The sequence below is a fragment of the Planococcus citri genome, chromosome 1, assembly GCF_950023065.1.
Source record: "Planococcus citri chromosome 1, ihPlaCitr1.1, whole genome shotgun sequence".
NCBI lineage: Eukaryota > Metazoa > Arthropoda > Insecta > Hemiptera > Pseudococcidae > Planococcus > Planococcus citri.
The window spans coordinates 24,375,145-24,386,313 of record NC_088677.1 but is presented as its reverse complement, the minus strand read 5'-3'; the positions used below and the strand labels follow the sequence as shown (position 1 = coordinate 24,386,313).

Below are 11,169 nucleotides of genomic sequence, written 5' to 3'. Positions count from 1 at the left end.
TCTTAGAAACTTACAACTTGAAATGGTGTTCGAGAGTAGACTGATGTCAAAATAATATTCTACTCGGTAATGAAGAATCCAAACTAGGTATCTAACATAAGAGTAAGTTGGATTCCTGATCGTAAATATTACAGGAGTCAAGTTATGAGCTGTTCTACGATAGTTGATTCTTCGAGGTTGTACTACATGATCTGTGTATGATTATGTCATCTCGTAGAATTTCAAAAGGAGCATGAGAAAGATTCTTTTTATAGCAGAATTTGACGATTCAATTGCATTTTCCAATACTCGTAATAGGTAGGTACACAATTCGCTGATTGTGAGAGGATGTTTGCTTTCCATAAGAAGCGCTAGGCTTGCTAGATGGCTCACTTCTTCGAAACAGGAAAAAATGATTGAATTTGAAGTCTGTTAATTTTTTCTTTGTTAATGGAGATAAATTTCTCATTATTGAGAAACAAGTGAAAAGTAGTTCTAAACTCTCCACTTCCTGATCAAAAGATGGAAAATCGATAAATCGAATCTCCAAAAAATATATTTTATTTGAGATATTTCGGTACTTTGAATATATCTAATGCACCATTTTTTGAAATGAAAAATCAATTTTGATCTGAGAAATAGAAATCCGCAATATTTATCAACAATTGATCACAATCAAAAATCGATTTATCGAACCACGAAAATCGACTCAATTGAGATTTTCGATTCCAATAGGTATGTGACCAATCATTATGTAAGTATTTGAAATGAAAAATGCAATTTTCGTCTCAAAAATAGGCATTTCGATAAAAAATTGATCATGATCGATCGTACTACTTGAAATGAAAAAAAAAATCAGACTAATTCGCGGATGAAAGAACTTCTTACGGACAATTTTTTTTGAGTAAATAGTATTCATTTTTTCACGTACAATCAGTACCATCATCAGTAGATATAGTTAGGTACGAGTAGGTACATAAGGTTGGCGAGGAAACTTCAGGTAGAACTATTATGAGAAAATTCGCTGAAAACCTTGATTTCAAATTCAAAATCGCTAAAAGAAAAATTGCATCCCTGGAGGTGCCCTTGAAGGAGATGTGGGTCCTCAAAGAGAGAATATTTTCGAAAAAATCCCAACATAGTTTTGAGGGAGATGGCTCGCTTCTAAAGAATAGTATTTGAAATTCTGCGTCGACCTAGGCCACTCCCATCAAAATCCAAAGCCACTTTGAGGGTTTCACCGAGCAGTTAAAAATTAGAAAATCGCTTACAATTTAGTTTTGAAAATTTTTCCTTCCTCAATACATCGCATTAATCAAGCTAAAACATCGAAACATATCGTTTCTGAAACGGGGAAATATTTTGGAACGCAGGGGTGCCAATTTTTTGGGCATTATTGTCAATGATTTCAAAAAAATTGAGAAAAATATCCCAAAAACTTGACAATTTTTCACTGTTTTTTGAAGTTGGCAATAATGGCCGAAAAATTGGCACTATTGCGTTGTAAAATATTTCCCCAGTTTCAGAACTGATATCCTTCCATGTTTTGGCAAGATTAATGCGATCGATATTTGGGGAGAAAAAAGTTTTCAGAACCCAAATTTTCCCAAAAATATTAGCGATTTTTAAACTTTCAACTGCTCAGTAGTGCTCCGAAAATAGTCTCATAGATTTTTATGGCATTGACTTAAGTCGACGCAGAATCTCAAATACCATATTTCGGAACTGTACCTACCACTCTTGATGTTTCCTTCATATTTCCCAAAACGGGTGGGGAGAGGTCAGAGCGAAAAAGACCGCGATTTTTTTCACTAGGAAATGCTCCCTCTTTGAGAACACTTATCTTCCTCCAGGGGCACGCGCCTTCGCAACTAAAAATTTTTCTGAGAGACTTACAATTTGAAATGGTGTTTGAGAGGCCGACGTCAAAATAATTATTCTACTCGATAATGAAGAAATTCAAACTAAGTATTCAACGCAGGAGTAAGTTGGATTGCTGATTGTAAATAGTGCAGGGGCAAAGTTATGAGATATTCCACGATAGTAGATTCTTCGAGGTTGTAAAATTCCCTTGAACATGGCACATGATCCGAGTCTCATAATGTCATCTCGTGGAATTACAAAAGGAGCATGAGAAAGATTTTTTTACTGCAGAATTCGCGAGATTCCGCAACCACGGAGCGGAAGCAGCAGGATTTATAAATACTCGTTATACGCAATTCCCTGATTGTGAGAGGGTTTTTGCTTTCCATCAGAAGCCCTAGGTTTGTTAGATGGCTCACGTCTTCGAAATACCGGCCTTCACGTATTAGGTATTATTTGTCATTCGATGATTTTGGAAAGGTCGTAACCCACTTTACTCGAAACGCTCCCTTGCTTTGTTTGAGTGGTCCGTGCCTTATAAATGTTCCGGTAATTTTTAGTTTCCCTGTTAATTCGGCGACAGTTGCACCTCTACGAGAAGAATTCGACCAGAATAGGTAAGATTTGAAACCCGTAGAAAAAATCAGATTTATCAATCTAGCTAGAATACTAAGTATTAATAAATTGAGGCAAGGAATTAGAGATGTTATAGAATTGAAATTCTGGAAATTCTGGAATGTAACCACTTTCGAGAATTTGATTGCATCTGATTCGAGTAAAAAGTTAAGATTAGAATTATTTCCAGAAAAAAATTAATAAATTTGGAGTCAATTAATTTTTGCTTTGTTAATGGAGATAAATTTCTCATTATTGGTAAAGCGAAAAGTTTCAAACTCTCCACCTCCTGATCAAACGATCAAAAATCGATAAATCGAATCTCAAAAAAATATATATTTTATTTTCGATATTTCGATCCCAAGAGTATAATATATGTATTAGGATTCATCATTTTTTGAAATAAAAAATCAATTTTGTTCTGAGAAACAGAAATTTGCAATTAAAATAATGATCGACAATGGATTTATCGAACCACGAAAATCGATCAATTGCGATCTTCGATTCCCATTTGGTCGATCATAATTCGAAATGAAAAATTCGATTTTCGTCTCAAAAATAGGCATTTCGATAAAAAATTTATCATGATCGAAAATCGATTTAATTTTGATCAACCACACCGTGATCGAAAATCTCAAATGAATCGATTCTCGTGGTTCGATAATTGATTTTTGATTATGATCAATTTTTGATTGAAAAGTCTATTTTTTATGCTGAAATTATTGATTTTTCATTTCAAGTAATACACTTGATCATTATTGGAATTGAGCATAACAATAATTAATCACGATCGATCATATTAGGTAAGACATCATTCAAGTGATTTTTTTTCTTCCACGAGTGTTGATGATTTTTTTTTAACAGAAAAACTGGAAAAACTGCGGGTACTTGGCAATTTTTTACACTTCGAAAATTAGTCGATAAAAGTTTTTCTCAAAAGAAATACAAACCATCTTTTTTCGATCATTTGCCGAGGAAATCCAATTCAAACTATTTAAGTAGTATCTACTCGTAAGTAACATGAGATCAAGTTGGATTGCTGGTCGTAAATATTGCAGGGGCAAAGTTATAAGCTGTAGAATTTCAAAAGGAGCACGAGAAGGATTCTTTTCAATGCAGCAAAAGTTATATACTCGTATAAATACTCGTATAAATACTCGTAATACACAATTCGCTGATTGTGAGAGGGTGTTTGCTTTCCATAAGAGGCCCTAGATTTGTCAGATGGCTCACGTCTTCGAAACACCGGCCTTAGCGTAAGTATTATTTTTCATTCAAGATGATTTCAGAAGAGTCGTAGTCTAACTCACTTTACTCGAAACACTTCCTCAGCACTTTGCTCGAGTGGTTCGTGTCTTCGATCGGATCTCCGACTCAAACCCCTATGGCTATTTTCACATCAAAATTTTTATAAAGCCTCATTTATAATGGTAATTGAAAAACATAAAATAAAATAATTGAAAAGTTCATCTGTCGTTTTTCAATGAAACCATTTATAATCATAGTAATTGAAATTTCTGCGATTTTTCATTGAAAAGTTGGAATTTTCAACTTTTCAATTATTTTTGCTAGTTTTTCAATATTAGGTACCATTATAAATGAGCCTTAAAATGTTTTAGGAAGATGAAAATATCATTCTCGTCCAAATTTTCGAGTTTTTCTCTCTCTTCTTCGATCAACTTAGCTCTTTTCAGTTTCAGAACTGCGATTTGTCCCATTCTTCTCTTTTTTGTCATATCAGCGACTGACTTCTCTTCTTGCTTTGAAGTGTGGACAATTTATAGCGACTTTTTGGTATTTTTGGCGAAAGTCGCGACCTTTTCGCGACTTTAGCGACCTATTTTCAAAATCGCGACTTTTAGCGTTATAGCGACCTGGTAGACACACTGGAACATCATCATATCATGTTAATCTTATGCTCAAGTAGGATAAAGCAGGTAAGACATCATTTTCAAGTGTTCTTTTTTTTCTTCCATGACGTTAATAAAATAATAATAATAGTAATAAAAAATGAAAAAAACTGGAATTGCGATAGTTACTTTATGAGTCAGAACTGTCCAATTAATCATTAAAAATGACTTACTCAATTTTTGACACGAATACAGTAATATTTCAATACGTTTTTCAAGACGAAAAATCGCACTCACCTGAAATCAAAAACAAATACAATATGCATTAGTCGATTAATATTTGATAAGATCTATTTATGTACATATTCAGGACGCCCATACAGTCTACCATAGAAATAATCTTACTGATTTTTTCAGACTACATTTTCTCATTCTCATAGGTATTCTGAATAGGTATATCTTTTAATTTTATGCCCACAGAACTTGACAATGCTGAACCATTGCAGTTTAAATGCTTCAACCAACGAGATTTTAAATGAAATCTTCACTAAAGAAGACCTTGCCACATCAAATTTAACTGGAAAGTTTGCAAATGCGGTAAAAAATACAATTACGGATAATAGAGACCGCCAAAGAAGAAGCTGGACCCGGTTCGAATATACAATACATGCGAGGTAGGTACGAGATAGTCATTCATACTCCTATATACCTACATATGTACAAGCTTTGCGCCTATTAATCGTTTCTGTTTTCCACAGATTTATGTGAGAGGAAGGTTTCCGGATGGAGAGGAGCCAAACTTCGACAAGAGTTTCTTCCAAGTGGTTCGTCAAAAATGTAGCAATTCAGCAAGAGATGCATCATTAGAGCTCGGATTTTCATGCGCATAAAATATGCATTTATTTTGATCAAATTATGACAAAATATGCCCTTATCCATCAAAATATGCACTTTTATGCAACATCAATATGGGTATCTATAGAAAGGATTTTTCATTTTAATTAAAGGTGAAGGAAGGCTGAAAATTGAGAAATTCAATAAAAAGCGGTTAAAGTCTACAATTTCAATCAATTTTAGGTCAAGATACAAATCGCCTCAACGTGGTAAAAAAAATTTTTTAAATCATTTTTTCAAGTTTTTTTTCAAGTTTTTCCATTTTTAATGAAAAATACTACCAAAAAAGGATTCTTGGCCAAAATTTCCAAAATATGACTGAAAAATGAAAAAAATAGCCAAAATATGACGAATATGCGCTTAAAATGTCTAAAATATGCATTTATATGCATTTACATATACCCAAAATATGCAAAATATGCGCTAACAAGTTGGGCTCATTTTACTCAGAATTGTATGATTCACAAAAATCCATAGGATAGCGCGATCTTCTGCAATGAATGAAAATATGACAAATCATAAAAATCCGACCTCTGTGGGTAATTCTCAGAAAAAGGTAAAATTCGTGTACATGGCAAATTTCTCAATGGTTTTAGCATGAATTTTTTTTTTTTTTTTTGGTCCATTCAAGAATGACCCCGCACACATTTCACACATGGTATTGAGGTTTTTAGACCCTCCTTTCATTGGTGTACATTTGATTTTATACCCCAAATGTCCTTCGACTTGGCTGTCACACATCATGTTTTTGAAAATGAATGTTATAAAGTGTCATGAACTTCATTTTTTTGGGAAAAAATTGACACATTCTCATTATCATAGAACATGAAGGTCTCTTATTGTGCAAATTGCAATTGCAAGAAGTCTATAGGAAGCTCACAATTCACATTTGAAAACTGTCACACACTTTTTGCGCAAATTTTCGAGCAATTTTCAATTATTTTTGGTAGCTTCCCAATCCAAAATTTTTTTCTGGTGAGTGGCTGCACTGGTTCACTGTTCTCATAGAAATGTTACCCCGCACCGTTCTTTTTAAAAACTACATTACAGCTCGTTCTGATCGTACTTATCTGTGAAGTTTTGATATTTCGCAAAATCTGTGTCCTTCGGCTTGGTGTTTTCATTTACGCCAATGAACCCGCCAAAACCAATAATTGAGCACGGGAAGTTATTCTACATTATAAATACACATTTACTACGTGTTAAAAATCGAATAATGTCCAGTAGGTAAGGCTAGAAACGAAAAAACGTTGAGATTGTCCTTCGGCTTGTCCAGCGCCCATTTGTCCTTCGACTTGGCCAAATTTCAGACAGCTGTACTTTTATCGCGCTAGTCGGCATATTACACGATAATACAAGCAAAATTTTACATTTTCTCCCTCCCCACACTTCACCTCTACCCCTACCAAAAAAATAAGTCCAGATTCAAACTCTGCGGCCTGAAAAACATGAATCGACATATTACACGATAATATAAGCAAAATTTGACATTTTCCCTCTCCCCACGCCTCACCCTCCACCTCTACAAAAAAAATAACTCCAGATTCGAATTCTACGACCTTGAAAACATGTCAATCGACATATTACACATCGATGAGGGTCGAAATCTAATTATCGCCGTTTTAGGGGGGCCGGGGTCCACAGTGGGGGGGATTGAATTGAGGCCAACACTAGAAAAGGGATCTGGGACACATATACAAATGATTCCCACTTGAAATTTTCCAAAAAAATGATTTTCGTTTTTCAAAATTATGCATATCAAAATCGACCCTTTTTCTGAGAATTACCCCTATGCATCATAAATTGCACACGCAAATGATTTGTATGTAGTAAGCTGTCTTTTAAGTGAAATATTTTTATGTTTTTTTTTTTTTTGTAAAAATCACTTTTACAATTTTTTTTTAATGAAATGATTTTTAGCTGTCTTGAGTGAAATGTTTTTACGTTTTTTTTTTAAATTTACTTTTACAGTTTTTTTTAAATAGCTTATTTTTACAGCTTTTGTTATTTTTGAAATTTGAATAAAAATTACCATAACAACTACACATACATAGCTACAATAACCATATAAATTGACCAATGGTTTTTCCGCCACTATTAATTACTAATGGTAGTAGTTATGGTACGTAATGGTAGTGTATATAGTTACCACTACCACTACCACTGCAATCTTTACTACCATTGGTGATGAATGGTGGCGAAAAAACCATTGGTCATTTTTTTTTTTAATTGAAGAAGTGGTAGGAGGGAGGCAAATTTCATCAAATGTCATCAGCGGTAAATTCTTCATGATAAATTCAAGCAATTTATCAGGCTGTTTATGAAGCTAAGATCCAAAGATGATGGCTAGAATAAGGCTTCGTAATCGTCGATTTCAATCAAAATATCATTTTTTTTTCACGATGAATAATAATACAGTCCATTTTGATATTATTTTACGTTGGTAAGTAAGAAAGCGCAATTTTTCTGATACCTACAATTCGGTTCAAATATACTACGCCAGAAATTAAAATTACCTGCACCACCAAATTTACACGAATCTCCTCAAATCAGCCAAGGATAGCGCGATTCACATCTCAAACCCAACGATCAATAAAAATATCGTAAAAATCATCACCCAAAAATGTTTTACACAGTATTTTCATCTTTTTACCAAATATAGATCAATGTGATAAAAGGTTGCCGCCAATCAGCGGCTTTTAACCGGCAACGTTATCACCGGTAGTACCTTTTAGCACCTCGAATATATGCTACAAAAAACTAACAATAGGTAAATTCATCACAAAGCAAGGTAGCATTGCGGTGCCGAAACCCTCTTATTAGTTTCCTGTCCTTAGGTATAAATGCATGTTTTTATGTATTTTCTAGTATAGGTACAACTACCTAATAGAATCCCTTTCTTTAAATAAAAGAGGCACCTCTAAAAGTCAATTCGAAGAAAACCTTTCGAAAAATAATCTTCATCGCAGTCATATTACCATCAATCTCTCGGACAGATGACATTTTCAATGGATTGGAAATCGTATCAAATCGTGTAGTACTTGTATAACCAAAGGAATAACGCGAGTGTTGTGATCGTGATAATACTTTTACGTGGTGCTTATGACTGTTTTATCGTTAGGTACGTACTCAATTATAATACATACTTGCGTACATTTATTCGTTCCTAAAATTATCGCAGAACGAATGAAACTAATTGCAATCACATACTCGTACATTAACGGTATAAGCGGACCTGGGCATGCATGTATTGTTTATTCCTCGATAAAATTAGCATCAGCAATATGTACTACTTATTAGATGACATGTAATTTTGGTGATTTTTGCAAGGATGTGTTTTTATGTGGTGTTGAAGGGGAGGAGGAGGAGGAGGGAGGGTGCTCGAAATTTTAGTCGCTCCGACTTTTGAAAACTTGGAAAAATTCATTGATCAATTCCTAAAAAGTATTTATAATACGTATTGTGATGTTTTTTGTTTTTTTTTGAAAACAATTCGGAAAATCATCGTTTTCAACAAAAGTAGCAAAAAAAATTCGAAAAAAATTATTTTACACACTTTTAGAATATTTTTATTGTATCTAATATTTAGAGAAAAAAGCATATAATGTAGAAATAACCGTCCAACAAAGGAAGATATAATAATTGCAGTAATTGCGAAAATCGCAGCTTGATTGCAAGAAAGTGTTTGCTCTTAGATGTGCTTTGCTCATAGCTTATTGATTACATTGATAAATAGTTACCTACATTAGGTTTTTTAAAATGGTGGTTGTTTTCAAATTTTATTCTGCAAAATATGTTTCAAGTTTCAATCACACTACGCGTTATATCTTATTTTTTCATTCATTGAAACAAAAAATTGGTGAAATTGAAATTTTTTAAAAATTGCAGAATACAATCATTTTATTAGCATATTAATATGTTCGTATTTTTTTTTTATTGAGAAAACGTAGGTCTAGCCCAAAGAAACTTGAGAAACTTGGCACTTGAACTCGTAAAAATCATGCCAAGTCTTTTAAAAACGGTAAAACAATTTGGTCGACGTCACGTTGACTTTTGAAAACTTGAAACGCAATTCAGCTGAATTCTTGATACGTACACATGAATAGGTAGTAAATTAATAGAAAATTTTGGTAAGTTACTGGTAATTTTTAGGAGAACTACTCGTAATTTGAGGTAAATTACTGGTAATTTTTGGTAAACTACTGCTAATTTGATGTAAATTACTGGTCATTTTTGGTAAATTGATATGTAGTAATTTTTGACGAATTACAGGCAATTTTTGGTTAATTGCCGGAGAAAATTTTGGTAAATTACTGGTCATTTTTCGGTAAATTACTAGTATTTTTTTCATGAATTACTGGTAATTTTTGGTAAATTACGGGTAATGCTAGATAGATTACGGGTAATTTTTAGGTAGCCTAAATCAGCCATATTTCTTTCTGTTTACGTTATTGGTGATTTTTTGGTTGATAAAAATAATAACTTCAATTACTTAAGTTACTGGAATCCGTTGGTAAATTTCTTGCTATTTTTAATAAATTACTGAAGGCTAGTCAGAATGAGCTTGACTTTTAAAGGATTGGAAAAATAGGATGGATTCTCCAATATTTTGAGTAAGTAGGTAATTGTACAATACTTTGTCTGATTTTTAGAAATTTTGAAAAAAATGACCAATTCCTGAGTCTTGACACTCTGTAGTTACACTGAAGTGAGCATTAATGTCAATTAGGTGACACTTTTGAGAACTTGAAGAAAATCAATGGATCGCTGAAATTAAGTCAAACTCATAAAAATAAACTTTCCGACATATTGTCAAGCTTTTGAAAAATTGGGAAAATGCTGCCTAGTTCCTATCAACGATGACAGTTCACAATCAAGTTTCAAACAAAAACCATACCTAACCATGATTTAAAACTGCCCTTGGAGCGGAGAATTTACTCCATTTTGTGTCATACTTTTAAAAATATTGAAAAAATTGTTATAAAAATTTGTTTAAATTTTAAAAACTTGGAAAAAATTGCAACGAACTCACAAATTAGGTACCTACCCAAGTGAGATTAAAAAAAAAAATGAAGAAATAAATACAGGTAAAAATATTGTTATCATAGGTACCTAGTACCTACATAATGTATTTATTATTTGAACGACAACACAGGAGAAATTCAATAAATTCTTCGCTAGTTTTGCTGCTTTTCTGTCAAGTTTTAGAAATTTTTCGATTTTTCAATTTTCTATTATGTTACTTACATAATTTCGCCACTTGAAATTGATGACATTAGTTAATACCCAGCTCAACTAGATCCAAACTGTCAGAAGAAACAGCAACTACCTACATTTTCAGCGGGTAACATTGAAGTAAGTAGTCTTTCAAATTTCAAATCTGACTTTCGAGAACTTGACAAAAAAAATCAATAAATTACCAAAGTATCAAAGTTTAAAAATTGACTTTTTGACATTTCGTCAGACATTTGAAACCCTGGGAAAAACTCTGTACTTACAGTTCCTGTCAATGGCATTCGTGTTCAATTCTTAGGTGTGTAAAGTATAGCGAGAAACACATCCATGATTTTAAATTATTCTTCGGAGAAAACTTGACATCCATTTTATCGTTTGTATCACGATTAATGATCCTTCTGATGAATTTTAAACCCTTTTATGAGCTGAAAATTCCATAACTGGATAATTCAGGGTGTCTACCAAAATTTATTTTATTCAAAAATCGCGAGCGACTTTTTTTTATTACCGGTTAATACCGAAACTAAACAACATACAGTGTTACCATTGAATAATTATAGATAGAGAAGTTTTAAGATTTTAAATCGAGACGATTTTTAGCAACTTTTTCGTGTCTTTTAGCAAAAATCGCGACTTTTTGCGACATGGTAGACACCCTGTATTAAAGGCTGCGAAATAATGTTATTACCACACAAAGTGTAATTAAAATTTTTTTCAGCAGTAAGTTTTTTTT

At 33.0% G+C, this 11,169-nt stretch overlaps 1 protein-coding gene across 5 annotated transcripts in view; it reads right to left on the bottom strand.

The window, feature by feature from the left end:
* The window catches only part of Oct-TyrR (Octopamine-Tyramine receptor), a 769,263-nt gene that overhangs the window by 520,648 nt on the left and 237,446 nt on the right, over positions 1-11,169 (bottom strand). Inside the window, exon 2 of one of the 5 annotated variants that reach the window (XM_065370689.1) lies at positions 4,541-4,604. The exons of the other annotated variants lie outside the window; for them this stretch is intronic. The gene's annotated coding sequence lies outside the window, so the exon portion shown is untranslated. The remainder of the gene's footprint in view (positions 1-4,540; positions 4,605-11,169) is intronic. 5 annotated transcript variants of the gene reach the window in all.